Genomic DNA, 16,366 nt, shown 5'->3' on the forward strand with positions numbered 1-16,366 from the left:
TTTTTAAAATTTATTTTTACGAAAAATGATTTAATACAATGGCAGAGTGTTACAGGCATGGCCCTTTAAGACTGTAGCCTCATAGGCGGTGTAGTCCTTGTTGCAGGGAGAACGTCTGGGACCGCCCCTCCCGCTGTGTGTGTGGATGTGAGCGTGAGGGAGGGAGAAAAAGTTGTCACGAGTAGAAACGAGAGATGGAAGCATATAAATAGAATATTTTTATAGAATATAAAAATAACCACTGCGGCCAAAAAGAGTGCCTGACGAGCCCAGTTGTAAGTAAGCTATTAAGACTCGACTTCACACTGTGTTCGTGTTTTCCTCCAAAACAATAAAGTTCTGCTGGAGCAGCCTTTCAATGGCTCTTTCTTTCTCTCGCTAGCAAAGTTGACCCAGACAGTAAAGCTAGTTCCCGGCTACGAGCCCGACACAGAACCCAAAGTATTAGCCAGAGGTCTCCTTACAACGGTTCAGAGATGCAGACCTGGCCGAGGTAACAAGAGAGTGCAAACATGTTGAAGGATTGGCTGTGTTAGTTCAATGAGAGATTTATTTGGAAAGAAAACAATTTTCACTTGCAGTCGGAAACTAATGTGTACGCTAAAGTGGCCCTCCAATGAGATGATTGTCACGGCCCAGTGGCACGAGGTAACTGAGATGGACACAAGTGCAGAAACCAAACCGGAAGCGAGACGGTAAATGAACAAAAGGTTTATTTCCCCCCACAATAAACACAAGCAAAAACAAAACGACACCACCACACTAGAGGTGCACAGTAAAATCTAAGTTAACTAAGACTGACCTAGACAACTCTAGGATGCAGCTAAACAGCTGAGGCAGTGAAGAGGTGGAAACTGGACTATGAAGTGGCCGGGGCACTGTAATGAGAGGAGAGCACAGTCAACGGGATCCAGCAGATAATCAGCAATCCTCCACAGTTAAACTGAGTTGCCTTACTTGGTTTCAGGTGGAGGGGACAGGTGGGGCGGAAAGCCTGTAATGCGGTCGAGGCGTGGGGAGGCAGGCAAGTGAGTGGCGGGCCAGTTGGCAATGTCGTACCAGCAGCAGGTGGCCCAGGTCAAGGAAAGCAGGGATGAGGGAGGCGAGACCTCCACTCCAGGAGCTACCTCTGAGGACAAGAAAAACAGGTAAGTCGTCACACGGGTTCTGGACAAAGCAATCACACTCCACTTGACTAACATGGGATAGCAGATACTCAGGCGATGAATGGTTGAGTGTGCAGGTCTAATATTCTGCCGTAATAATTGCCCACAGGTGGTCAGCCAGGGAGGAGCAACCGATCTCCGCCTAAAGGAGGAGGAGCCGCTGTTGGAGACCTGCAGGTACCCACCCAGACCATGACAGCACCAGGAACTGCCTGCCCCGCCCCCGCCTGCCCCGGCCCCGCCGGCGAACGTCCGGGATGCGGCGTACTGTGAAGACGGGATGCCCGTCGATGAGACGGGCAAGCAGCGGGGTCTCAGAAGGCGGGCACAATGGACTCACTACAACCAGCTTGACTTGGGAAATGTGGAAGGTTGGGTGGATCCGTAACGAAGAGGGCAACTTCAGCCTGAATGCTGAGTGGCCAATCACCCGTTCCACTTGTCAGAGAATCATTTATGTACTTTTCCATGACCGTCTTCTCGGGGCGTGTCAGGTTGTAGAGGCGGCTTGAGGGTAGAGTGGAACCCGGTAACACGTCTAAGGCACAGTCGTAAGGTCTGTGCTGGGGTAGTGATTGAGCTTTGTCTTTGTTAAAAACCTCCCTTAAATCGTGGTATACCAAAGGTACAAGATTAAGGTCTATGTTGGCGCTTTCGTCACGTGCGGGCTCGACAATGGCAGATGGCGGGGCTGAGACGAGACAATTGGCATGGCAAAACGGGCTCCAACTTATAACTTTCTGCCCTGCCCAGTCCAGATGAGGGTTATGTAGTTTTAGCCAGGTGAAACCAAGGCTAATGGGAGTGCTGGGGGAGTGGAATGTCAAGAAGGGGAGTCTCTCCCTATGGGTGCCTGAGGTGACTATAGTAATGGGTGCGGTGTGGTGAGTGATGTGAGAGAAAACTTCGTTATCGAGTGCTTTAACTGGGATGCTAGACTCCAACTCAAAAAGGGGAATATTTAGCTGCGTGGTAAATTCCTTATCAATGAGGCTTTGCTCGGCGCCCGAATCGACTAATGCCTGGGACGTGCGGGTCACGGAACCGAGCAAGAGCGTAACCAGAAAAAAAAAACAGGGCTTAGAATCAACATTGGTACCGCCCACCCGTATCCCCGGACCTAGCGGCGGAGGACCGGGGATACGGGCAGGAGGAAATAAAATGCTCAGTGACAGGGGATTTCTAAGAATCGCCCCACAATTCTTCAGCTGAGACACCTGAGCTAGAAAACACAAACACTGCAGTTGTCTTTACTTGCGAGGACGGTCATAGAGCGCTCGTGCTCCAGACTCGCGCTGTATCACTGTCTGCGTTCTTTATTTATACAAGCTTGTGTCTGTGTGTGTGTGTACAAAGATAACAGAGTTATTCTAAGAGCTGAGGTTCCCCTTTTCTAAGTCTGCCGTAGACATTTGCTTAGTGATCCATAAAAGAACACATTTCACAAAGCTGATCACACTATATACAATTTTCTTCTGACACTCAGTGAAGCCACAATAAAAACACGAGCGAGAGCGACGACGCCTCGGTCGCGCAGTTTACCTATTGTATTCCCCGGAGCGCCGGAAAGCTGCGTCGCAGAACAGGTGAGCTTGCAGGGGGCTTGGGAAGGCACCATCGGTGAAGGCACCATCGGGGCGGGCTGAGCTGAGCTACTGGCGGCGGATTCAAGGTCCGCACCACAAAAGTTTTCTTGAAAGAGACAAAACAACACTCCACACAGATGTTGCCATGGGTCTCTTGTGGTCGCAAATTTTGAAGCCATCCTGATAACCTTCTCCCACCAACGATGTGGAGATCCAACCTCTTTAGATCCAATTAAAATCAAGACACTCAAAAAGATGCTCTGTAAAAGAGTAAAATTCTTGGAACAGAGTTTAATACACTGAATCATATGAACAGCAGGAAAAATACATACAGACATTTAGCAAGAGAATTAGCAGAAAGCAAGCAAAGCAAAACCCCGGGGTGTACAGCCTTAAGCACAGACAGCAGAGCAACACAGAGATGGACAGGAAGCAGCAGCAGAGGGGAAAAAAGAGCTGGGGGTGTCCTCTGGTCCCCTAATATATAGGGACCAGTATCCCCGCCCCCTGCTGCTGGCTAACTTTCCCACGCTCCCAACACAGCTGCAGGGGTCAGGAACAGGCCAGGATACGGGCAGGGCTCTGGCTGAGGGCCCTGCCTAAAGGGACACCCTTAGGTTAACCCTTTGGCTTTGCCTTCTGACAATAGGTCACAACATTGTTCAAAGGTCACACATTAATCCTAATTATTAAATCTCATAACTACATAGGTTCTTAAAACACTTCAGTGTAGTTCAAAGTATGTGCGTGTGTGAGTGTGATGATATTTTATAGTGAGGTGTTCAGGCAATGTTACTGTTTTGGTTGTCCTGCATGAAAGACATTGAGTGTGTATTAGGGAAGGTTAGTTACTGGAGAGTAAATTATTTAGGAGAACTCTCCCCTTACATTAACTGCCCTGTTACTGTACCACCTTAATAAACCTTGGTGAAGCAAAAGGTCTTGTGCTTAAGACTCTACATGAAAGTTAAAATATATATGTTCAGTGCACATAGATATATACTGTATATAGTTACATAGTTATACATATCATACAAAAATCCACCACACTCTCAGAAATGGAATAGAGACTCTGTAACCATTTCTGTAGTAAAGAAATAATGGCGAAGTAGCTAATGAAGTAGCTAATTCCACAAAATAATAGTCTGCTCTCTTATATAACTCGGACTTAACATGCTGGTGTGCGTGTGTGGCAACGCGAAGGAATGATGATGAGAGGGTAAAAGGGCAATGCAGTCATGATACACACAGGGTGGTGGTGTGCTAGGGTGGTGGTGTGGTTACTACAAGCTCAACAGCTTTACCGTTACAAGGAAAACCTGACAGTGCTACCCTGGGAATTTCATTCAGTTTCACACATATCTAGTTCAAAACTATGGTGATTACCAAGGAGGCACTCAGGTCCATTATACTTTAGACAAAGATGTGGTTCGGAGTGTAAAATTGTTTATTGCTTTACATATACATCTCATCTTTACACACACTACGGTGCAGTCAAACCAGACGTACACCAGATTCCCAACAAGGTTCCACCCAGTCACGCCCATTTTGGGCTTCAAGCTTTTGAATAAGGAAAAAAAAGTTTTGAATATCCAAAACATGAAAGCAATCATCCTCTTCACCCTCTGTAGTTACTGCAGAAACACTTCGGTGATATGCAGCTTCAAAAGGGCCTCTTTCCAGTAAGGTGACACAGTAATAGGAATTTAGAAACTATTCAGAAACAAAATGTCCAAACGACCAAAATAAACTGAATCTCCAATTTAAAGCAAGTAAACGATTTATTCTATCTATCAATATTTTGAATTAAAACACATAAACTGCTATAAAAGCAAAACCCCAATGCATTCACAACACATTAACAAATTAACATTAACAACATTACTTTTCAAGGGAAGTTAAAACACAAGCAATACACAAAAATGAAACATTCTGGGTCACCACAGAGATCTAAATCAGCTTTGCCTGAGATAGTGAGCTGACTCTAACGCTAACTAGTGCCCAGCAAATTATGCAGTCAGACATTCCATTAACCACATGCAAAGCATAGAACACAAAGGGAAAAAAGGGAAGGGCAAAGCAGCAGCTCTTCTGTAACACAGAATACTGTAAAACTATTAAATATTAGGTGCTAACCAGGTATCTACAATGTGCAAAGTCCTGGTAAAACATTGACACTGACCATTTCTAGTCAGATGATGGGGGTGTGACCAGGCCTTGGGAAATGCTGGGAGTTGACCTCATGTGGCCCTTACCCCTCAGTGAAAGTAGAAAAAATATATTTAATAATCGTTGTGCATTACTTTGGATAGAACTGTTCCTACTTTGCAAGTCCATAGCAGAAACTGTATTCCATGTACTAAACACATAAATACTCATCAACCTAAATTCTCTCAGACCAGGGCCAACAGTTTGTATTTACTTTGTTTAAAGAGGACGGCAGACGATGGAATTTTTGGCAGAAAAATACTTCACCACGTCATTCCCAAACCAACCCAACCTGACAGAAAGGATAAACCATTATTATGTTCCATCTCATAGTTCATGTTCAGACATATTGCTCATGTTCCAGACTATTTATTTAACAGCCATCACCTGACTGTTGGGTTTTTTGTAAATAAAATTCTATTATCATGTTTGAACCTGTGTCTGTGATTGGGTCCATTCACCTTGTTTTGGCCACCTGACCTTAACAACAACAGCTTTTATAAACAGTCTGTAATGTTGATGTTTTATTTAAATCCTCTGTTCTCCTTCCCTCCTCCAGGTCCTACTGCCCACCAAAACTACCTTCACTGAATTTAAGCCAGGTGAGATTTTTACCGTCCAATCTTTACACAAAACCTGCATTTCTGACAAAAGAGGTTCTTCCTGTCCATGCCTTTCATAATAAAAACTCTTTACATATCTCTCCTGTGTTCTTGTACTGCTGGTTCAGTCTCTGATACAGAAACAGCATCCCCTTCATCAGATGCTTGACCAAGTTCAAGAGTTACCTGGGGTGCTTGCAGGTCATCAATGAGGTCACGAAATGCAAGCCGACGAGACATGCCTTGATCTTCGAGGCCCTTCAGTCGTTTACTTCTCAGAAAGTCAACAATAAAGTCAAAGAGCTCCACCTCAGTTGCATCCTCACCAGGAACATCTTCCACCTCTTCTTCTTGACACAATACTGCAAGTTTATGTAGCAGGTCCCTGTTAGCAGCTCTGATCAGCTGATCAAGCTGGTTCTGGATCTCCCACTGCAGGTCATGCAGAGTAGCCATGTCTGGATACCTGATGTCAATCGTTACTAATGCATCAGAGGGATATGGATCCCGCAATTCTTGGCAGATTAGCACCTGACCGCCATGGCGCTAATCCCGGACGAGCCCCCAGAATTGTTGCCTCCCTAAGAAAATTTTCACTGTCTACATATACTGCAACAACATGGGAATAGCGCAGCTCTGATAGAATACAGCATTAATGAATCAATGGTACAGAAGTTGAGGAAGCAAGAAGAGTGAGTTGAATAAAGTTTGATTTATTTGACACACTGCAGTTTAATGCTGCAAAGCTCTCCTTTTTAACTTAAGTGGACATTATACATTGTTATGCTCAGGATATGTCAGCCCATTTCTACTGGAAATGCCTTTTGGTTGGTGGTGGCGCTGAAGGCAATGGTAATGGCTGGACGGGCTCCTCGGACCCTCCAGCAGGGGCAGTCACACGACCAGTGGGCACAGGGGCCTCTGGAAAACACAGAGCAGAACCAGCAGGCGCGCGGGCCTCTGGCAGGGACAAAACAGAACCAACAGGTGCCCGCTGGGTTCTTAGCCTCCAGGGGTCCAGAGTGGGCTGAGGGCTGAAACTCAGCCTCTGGGGAGGCCCTGGAGAAAGTAACTGTCTCTAAATGGGCCAGCTTTTGAGGGATGAAAACAGTCTTAATGGGTTTGTCTCTCTGCTTAGAATTAGAGGTTGTAGAACAGATCTTTATGGGCTGAATAGACATAGCTTGCTGTACAGGAGGAGTAGGTGAAGGTGGTGGTTGAATAGGTGGCTGAGCTGAGGGTGACTGAAGGAATGGTTGAGCTGATAATGGTGGTGAAGTTGGACTAGGTGGTGGAGTAGATGACTGAGCTTCGGGCTGGGCAGCTAACTGAGCTTGTGGCTGGGCTGCTACGGTCTCAGGAAACACATTCTTATAAACGACAGTTTATAAGAACACACTCACATGAGACGGGGACCTTCAGAATAAAACAGGAAACTCAGACACAGAGAACCAGACAAGACACTGAACTAAACAGACAGATTCACAAACAGGCAGTGTGATACCATAGACAGACAGAACACAGAAGTGGGACCAGGGCAGGCACAGAACAGAAACCTAACAAATGGCAAATCATAACAGAATACATACTCAGAATAAACAAAAGCATAAAGAAACACAAAACACTGAGTCGGCAGACTCAGCACTTACTTCTGTTCTGCTCTACTAATAATACCTGTTGGTTTATTTCTGTACTTCTTATATTATTACCTGTCCTTAAATGATTTTTTAAAATAACAAAATATTAATAATGATGAGTGTTGAAATATGATTCCCGCAGATTGATGAGAGTCTTGTGGTTTGATGGCTTAACAAAAAATACAATGCCATTAAAGATGATCTGACATAATTTTTCATGACTTAAAATCACACCACTCACTCACTCTCTCTGTCTCACACACAAACACACACACAAATATAAGCATATCGATTCCTTATACAGTTATAGTGTTATCATATATTTTATCATGCACAGAATTCTTTGTTCAGTAAATATAATGAGTACAAAATAAAAAACTACAAAATAACAATGTAGCACATCAAAGCTAAACACTTTGGTAAACTCAGCTGGCTTTAGCCGGGGCTTTTCTGTGGGGAGTTCTCCCCATTTTTGTGTGGATTCTCTCTGGGAACTCCTAAAACCTAAAACCTAAATCTTTAATCTCAGTCAAACTTATTTACTCAGGAACAAATAAAACACTTGAAAAAAAAATAACATTTTGAAGTTATCTAAGTGACTTATATATCATGTTTAACCTGAATAGTGAAAGACGGTGTCTGAAAACAGTGTGCCAGGAGAATGCTGTTCTCACCAGCTCTAGTGAGCCTTGACCACCTGGTCAAGTAATGAGCTATTGGGTAACAGACATCTCTGAAAATGTCGGAGCACTTTTGCAAATATGTGATCTCTTGATAAATTGAGCAGATATTTAAAGTTTACACAGTTACTTTCTTGCCTGAAAATATGTTAAAAGTTTTTTTTGTTTTTTGTGAGCCAGAAAGTATAATGAGAGTAAGATTTCAAACTCTGTAACCGTGCTCCTTCACCATTGCCGCATTAGAAAAGTATTTTTAGATTATTAAAAAAAAATTGTAAATAATAATGTAATTAATAAAGTATTGGAAAGAGTAATAAGAGTAATATTGAAACTAAGTAGCTGTTGCCATTCTTGAAAATTGGAATTGGCTGACCCGTGTAATGAATTCTGGGATAGGTTTAGCCACGAGGGATCCATCTTCCACCTAATCCATCCCTCAAATTTGAGGAAATGAAGGACGCATTCGTCACGCCGCTGTCACATAATCAGCCTTCAAATGCGGCCTTTGCAGCGTGTGGATTGGGACATAGCATTTGTGAGACCTGCAACAGACTTGTGACCTGTCCAGAGTGTACCCTGCCTCTTGGACTATTATCATATTATTATACTATTATTATATTATTATAGTTATTGACAGATGCAAACTTGACCCACTTAACCCACCTGAGTATTTAGGAGGGGTTTAAGAGACAAAGACTGAGCAGTGGAGCCTCAGCATAGCCTAATAATAATAATAATAACAATGTTTCCCAACACTGCAGACGAGGATGACGTAGAGATAAGATTGACCCTTGTAAAAACAGGGTGGGACATGTTCAGGAGCAGAAACTCCTAAACCTTTCATCCAGTTTAAATGTGGATACCCTCAAATGCAGCTGTGAGTCTAGATGTCTATGTCCATTATATAACTATAATTGAAATGTGTTTCAGTAAGCAGGTAAAAAAAAAAGAAACCTCACAGTGTTTCTGTGGACCCACCTTTACATTATTGAGCTAACAGCGCCATAAAAGCACGTCAATAATTAACGTGGACTTCTGTATGTCACGCACTCCCATCTGTTTATGTGTATGTGAGAAAGAGAGTGAGTGTGAGGGGATGAGCCGAAGGAGAGCTGTTCAGACTTTGTCCTTTTTGAAAGGAAACGGTCAGCATTAGCCACCACGCCAGCGACGCCACAAACAGCTGAGGATCTTCACACCAGCCAGTGAGTACAAACTGGGAGAGCTGATGGGTGGGAAGACAGTCCTCACATTTACTGCCAGGTTCTCTTTATTGACCTGGCTCTGTTCACTCTGAGCAGATATCTGTCTCCGGCCTCACCTGTGAACAAGAAGTTTATGATTTATCAATGTTAATGGAAATGTTTCATCGTTAGTGTGACCTGCTCCAGCTGTGCTTACTCTGCTGGACTTTGTTAAAGTCACTCCAGGAAGTATTCAGAACTGCTGGTATGATGTTACAAGCTGTATCCCAATTCAGGGTTTGCATCCTTCAAGGCCCCATTTGAAGGCCTTTCAGAAACAAGTTAAATATTCAGAAACCTAAAGTTTGTATCAGCAGCTGAATGGAGCTAAAAATAAATGTTTGTTTCAGTTCTATGAAGCTTTGAGTATTTTGGATTAGTAGTACTGCTGTGTTTGTTGCATCATATTGCTGTAATTGTTTATATGCTTTATATATTCTGAGGTAAGTTGATCTATAGTGTTACATCATATTCTATAAGGATGTTATGTGTTTGTAGACTTTCTGCCCAGTTTGACCCATTTAGCAGAAGTCAGCCTGTTTAAGGCTCTGATATCTATTCTTTGTGACTTAAAGCAGTTATGATTTTTATGATTTTTTTTTTTAGGGATATTTAAGATATCTGTCTACTCTTCATTTTATCAAAAACAATTATCACAGCTCGCACATTTTCTTTTTACACATATATGTAAGCATTCAGACAGATTTAGTAATGCCAACATTACGTAGACCGCAAAGTCTGGGTTCTCTGAAGGAAGCAGGCCCTGAAATGGGATACAGCCACAGTCCTCACCGAAGTTTTTATGTAGGTCATTTGTGGGATAGGCTGTCCAGCATTTCCTGATTTTGTTTACTGATGATGTCATGTCTGACATCAGCAGGTAAAACCAAAAGGAGTTTTTCTCCCCCATAGGAAGGATTCCAGTGTTGGTGCCTCTTTCTGTTGTTATTGTTTATATAATTATTGGGTTAATTGATTATAATAAAGATTTATTTTGTGTTAAACACCTCTGCCTGGCATCCGTTTCATTCCAATCCGGATCCAATTGTTACTGTCCCCCACCCTCTTCGCCTAGCCTTCATGTGGGGACGTGGTGGCGACCTGCAGCAGGCGTTTATTGGTGTTTTGCTTTTTTTTTTCTTTTGTTTTTAACTCTGTTCTTAACCATGTTAACTTTTAAGTGAACGGTTTCCTTGATTCATTTCTTATGTGGTTTTTGCTGAGATGGAGATCTTTTACACCTTATTTTTATTGTCGGTGGCAATGCTCACCTGGAGTCATTCACTCTCAATAACTTACATGCGCGAGGAACTACGTGGATTACGGTGATCCTGTTTTTATTGCGTACGATTGTCAAAGAGGGTGAGTTAGCGAACCCAGACGCGGACCTCTCATAAAAGTTGAACAGTGTCTTTATTTACAGTGAAGCAAAACCAGTCCACAGTTATCCACGGTGCAAGTCCTTTCAGAGTTCCTCTCCCGTTCTCCCCTTGTGATACGTGCTAGTGCATTGGTGTCCATAAAACTCCCAAAAATTTGCAAAGTCGCTCCTTCCATCTCTCCATCTCGTTCGCTCCTGGGAACAGGCAAAAACAAACACAATTAGCCTCCCTCCGCTATCTACACTGTTTTTATCACTCTCTGCGCTAGAGTCACTACCCAGCTTGGTGCAATACTCCAGCGCTGTCTTTCACTCAGCCACACCATTAAATAGTCCTGCCAACGATGGTGGATAATTGACAGCAGCTGGCGAGGAATCGGTCGCAGGTGAGGCTGCTGAGAGCGGCAGCGCTTCCGGGTCGGAGGTCTCTCGTTGCTACACGACCGCGTAACAATTGCAGTGGAGCCGGAGAAAAAACAGAGTGAGAGAGAGGAGAACACACACACAGGCAGGTCGACCGGTCAGGGCACCGTCCGACCCTGACATAATACTTGGATAGATATTACTCTTGGAGGATTCATTTGCCCAGTTAAAGACTAACTTTGAAAAACCCCTGGGCTTGAGAAAATGCGGAAAGAAAGACAGCGTGCATCAGTGTGTAAGGAAAATTTTGAGGAAGAATCATGCTCCTCTGCAGTCTAAGATCCTGGCTAATGCCCAATTTCTTAGGAACAAGATTGATGCACTAAAAGGGAATGTGCTTTGGGAATACAGTGAGGCTCGTCTGATGGTGACACTTCACTGCAAATCAGTGGCTTTTCGACCCCTGTCAGATTGGATTGGAACTGTGGAGTAATACATGTAGATAACCTGCTGTTAGTTTGGTATTTTGTCCTAATCCGCTTGCCGTACCTCTGTGTAGGTCTGTGTATGTTTTGAGTGGTATAGGCGGCAATCCGTTATTGAATCCAAGCATGTAAGTTCTCTGCTGCTCTGCTGGTTAATAAAACCATGTTAACTGAGTTTACTGCTTCATCATTATCATACTGGTGAACATACAACATGGTGTCAGAAGCGACGGAACACGTACTTCGTAGTTGATGGTGTTTTTATTTTTTTTTCCGTCTCAAGTCTATTTTCTGGGTGCGTTTTTTTGTATCCGGACTGCAGCCGACATGGCGGAAGGATTCAGGAGGCCCAACCCGCTTGTTTTCGATGGTAATGTTGCTGAAAATTGGCGCATTTTTGAGCAAGAGTATGACATTTTTATAGCGGCGGCACACTCTGACAAGCCAGCGTGCACACAAGCCTACATATCGCTCAACTTAGCAGGTCCCGAAGCTATAGAAAGAGAGCGGTCTTTTGTTTACATGCCAGAAGACACAAGTTCAACACGCGGAATCAGAGGACTGGCGAGACTGTTGAATCCTATGTAAGTGATTTACGGATTGAAGCAAAAAGCTTCAGATTTGGTGATCTGAGTGAAGAACTAATAAGAGACAGACTAGTTTGTGGCATCAACAATGACAATTTAAGGAAAGTGCTACTGCGTGATAGTGATTTAACGCTAGCAAAAGCATATCTGTCTGCCAGATTCATGAAATGACTGAAGAGCATAATAAAACACTTGCTTTTCCTCAACAATCTGCATCAAATGTTGATGTGCTCCAGCCCAAATTTACAAGAAAGCACAGAGGAGACAAAATGAAAATACAAGGAGACAGGTCTGAAACTCAGCATGTCACTAACTGTACTAACTGTGGGGGCGCTCATGCTGCAAAAAAGAGTAAATGTCCAGCTTTTGGGCAGCAGTGTCATGCATGCAAAAAGTGGAATCATTTTAAGAAACGGTGCAGAGCCGTTCAGCCTACTCAAAACGTAGCAAGACACAGAAAGTCAGTTCATCATGTGGAACCAGACCAAGCTGATGACAGCGGAGATGACACAATCTACGTTGATGGAATAAACCTGCAATATGCAATCCATGCGGCTGATGTGCATGTGGAACACAAAGTGGAAGTTTTTGTCACCGTGCAGAATAATGGGATTCCTGTTGAGATGAAAGTAGACACAGATGCTAAATGTAATATGCTTCCCAAGAAAACGGTTAACATTATAAGAGCAGATAAACAAATGAAAGCACACCCCAAGTCCGTTAACCTAGTAGCATTTGGAGGCAGCAAGATTCAAACCTCAAGTGTAATTAGGCTGCAGTGTTTTCTGCATGGACAGTCACGTGTGCTATCATTCTTTGTTATTAATGAAGATGTTCAGCCAATATTTGGACTATGTGCATGCAGAGAAATGGGACTTGCATCATTCAGCAATGACGTCCACCAATTGAGCACGTCTGCAGATGACCTGTCACAACAGCTTATCACAGAATACAGCGACTTATTTTCTGATGAGCTTGGAAGGTTGCCAGTCACCTATCGCATGACGCTGAACCCAGATGTGAAACCAGTTGTTCGCCCAGCACATCGCATCCCTTTGGCCATGAAAGACAGAGTCAAGGCAGAGCTGGTCAGGATGGAGAAATTAGGCGTCATTATTCCCGTCTCAAAGCCGATAGACTGGGTGTCTTCTATGGTAGCCACCAACAAGAAAGGCAAAGATGAAATCAGGATATGCATAAATCCTCGAGATTTAAACACAGCTCTGAAAAGACCACACCATCCCATGCGCACAGTAGCATTAATGTCAAATGCTACTGTGTTCTCTGTTTTGGATGCTAAGAACTCTTTTTGGCAGGTGTCATTGGATCAGAAATCATCCATGCTGACCACCTTCAGCACTTGTTTTGGTCATTACAGGTTCCTCGGAATGCCTTTTGGTCTTAATGCTGCCAGCGAGGTGTTTCAGCGAGCCATGGAAGAGATATTCGATGGGTATCCATGTGCCATCATTGTTGATGATGTACTCATCAGCGGAAGAACCATGAAAGAACATGACGACAACCTGTCAAAAGTCCTTGATCGTGCCAGAGAAGTAAACCTGCGACTAAACCCATTAAAGTGCAAATTCAGGTCAGTTATGTCGGACACATTTTTACAAGTGAGGGACTTAAAGCTGTTCCAAAACAGCCGCAATCAAAGAGATGCCAGTTCCAACGGATGTCCAAGCCCTGCAGAGGTTCCTGGGGATGGTCAATTATCTTGGAAAATTCATTCCAAACTTCAGCCATCTGACAGCTCCTCTGCGACAGCTCACACACAAGGACACCGAGTGGATGTGGGACACACAGCATCAGACTGCATTTGAAGCACTTAAAGAGCACATGTCTAATCCACCTGTTCTGTCATATTATGATGTCGGCAAACCTGTGACACTAACGTGTGATGCATCACAGTATGGTCTTGGTGCAGCTTGCTTACAGGAAGGGCAACCTGTGGCATATGCTTCACGTACTCTGACAGACACTGAAACCAGATATGCTCAGATAGAAAAAGAGCTGCTGGCTGTTGTTTTCTCATGTACAAAGTTTCATGACTACATTTATGGCAAGCCTGTGGTCGTAGAAACAGACCATCAGCCACTGGTCACCATACTAAAGAAACCTATTCACCCCTCACCAGCCAGATTACAGAGGATGTTGTTAAGGCTCCAAAAATACAACATCACGCTCACATATAAATGTGGAAAACACATGTATCTGGCTGACACGCTGGAGCTCCCAGCAGATACATGTTCCAGCAGTCTGAAGAAGAGGACAACTTTGATGTCATGACAGTGAGCTGCATCTCTTCTTCACGCCTGGAGGAACTTAAAGGACACACAGCTGAAGATGAGACACTGCAAGCAAGCGCTCAGCTCGTTCATCAAACATGGTTGGCCACAACGACTCCACAACCTTCCCACAGCAGTTCATCCATATTTTCCTTTCAGGGATGACCTGACTGTGGATGATGGCATCATTCTTAAAGGTTCCAAAGCCGTGATCCCGAAATCCCTGCAAGGAGACTACATCACCATCATGCACAGAGGACATCCCGGCGTAGAAACTACCAAGCGGAGAGCACGGGGGATCGTCATCTGGCCGTTCATGTCAAGAGATATTGAACAAACAGTTACTTCCTGCTCGGTGTGTAACAGCACTAAACCTCATCAACAAAAAGAGCCGCTTCATCTGCATGAAGTTCCAGATCTTCCTTGGTCAACTGTGGCTACAGATATCTTTGAGTGGCACTGTCAGCACTATTTAGTAGTAGTCGACTCATACTCAGGCTGGTTTGAGATTGACCTGCTAAAGGATTTGGCATCAGCGACAGTCATCAAGAAGTTGAAAAGACACTTCTCAGTTCATGGTGCTCCACACACTCTGATCTCAGACAATGGAAGGAAGTTTACAAGCCAGCGTTTCAAAGACTTCACTTCACAGTGGGACTTTCAACATGTCACCAGCAGTCCAGAGTATCCTCAATCCAATGGGCTTGCTGAGAGAGCAGTGCGCAGTGCTAAACAGCTCATAGAGAAATCTCACAGAGATGGCACTGATGTATTTCTCAACCTGCTGAATCTCAGGAATGTTCCACGTGATGTGAACCTGGGTTCGCCTTCTATCCAGACAGACTCGAACTACGCTCCCAATCACAACCAAACTGCTTGAACCACAACACCGTGAATCTGAGAGAGTGAAAGCCCTACTCAACAAGAGACTGACTCAGAAGGTCTGTTATGACAGATCCAGCCGACCACTTCCACCTCTTGACGAAGGACAAGTAGTGAGGTTACAGACCCCACAGAGTTATGACCGCACAGGTATGGTGAAGGAACTTTGTAAAGAACCTAGATCCTACCTGGTACAGTGAGATGGAAACACTTACAGGAGAAATCGCAGACACATATTGCCTGAGCCTGTTACTGTTCAGAAAGACACTGATCATCATCATGTATGTACTGGTGAACATACAACAATACACAAATCTCATGGAGGAGGGGTATGTTTGTATATCAACCAGGGCTGGTGTAATAATTTTACTCTGCGGGAAGGGTTGTGTCTTCCTGACATTGGGCTCTTGTCAGTATCTTTCAGGCCGTTTTACTTACCGAGAGAATTCCCTAAAATGTTTGTCACTGTTGTTTACACTCATCTCAAAGCTGATGTTAGAGTTGCTGCTGATGCCATTTTGGTACACAATCTGCAGTTCCTCTCTCCGGATGCTCCTAATTTTTGTTCTTGGTGATTTTAACAACTGTAATCTTAAGAAATCACTGAACAATTTCTTTCAATGTGTCCCCTGTCCTACAAGGCGTAATGGAACTCTGGATTTGTGTTATGGACCAATTAAGGGGGCAAAAAAGTCTGTGGCTGGACCTGCACTAGGTTCTTCGGATCACAATGATGTTCATCTCCTCCCTGCTTATAGACCTGTGACGGGAGGGAGAAAACCTGTGTGAAGCGGGCTAATGTCTAGACAAAAGACAGTTGTGTTGCCCTTCAGGGGTGTTTTGATTGTTGATTGCATTGAGTGGTCCCCATTTCAAGAGAGCACACCGATGTGGATGAACGTAGCGATGTGGTGTGTAGCTGCACCTCTAAAGAGCTAAAGCTAAAGACTCTGTGATTCCATCTAGAGAATTTAAGACTTTCCCCAATAACAAACTGTGGCTCTCTAAAAACATCAACGATTTGATTCTTTAAAGGCGAATTGCTTTTAAAGAGGGAGCCGTTTCCACTGTTAGAACATTGAGGAAGGAGGTGAGGGCTGCAATAAAGAACGTTAAGATGAGGTATAAAAATAAGATTGAGGTAGAACTCAGTAAAAACAACCTCAAAAGAGCTTGGCATTGCATGAAAATTTACTCAGTTAACGTATTAAAATATAAAAGTGGAATCTAGAATACATAATAGTAGAGCTATGT

Source organism: Neolamprologus brichardi, chromosome 3, assembly GCF_056152115.1.
Source record: "Neolamprologus brichardi isolate AB-2024 chromosome 3, ASM5615211v1, whole genome shotgun sequence".
Lineage (NCBI taxonomy): Eukaryota > Metazoa > Chordata > Actinopteri > Cichliformes > Cichlidae > Neolamprologus > Neolamprologus brichardi.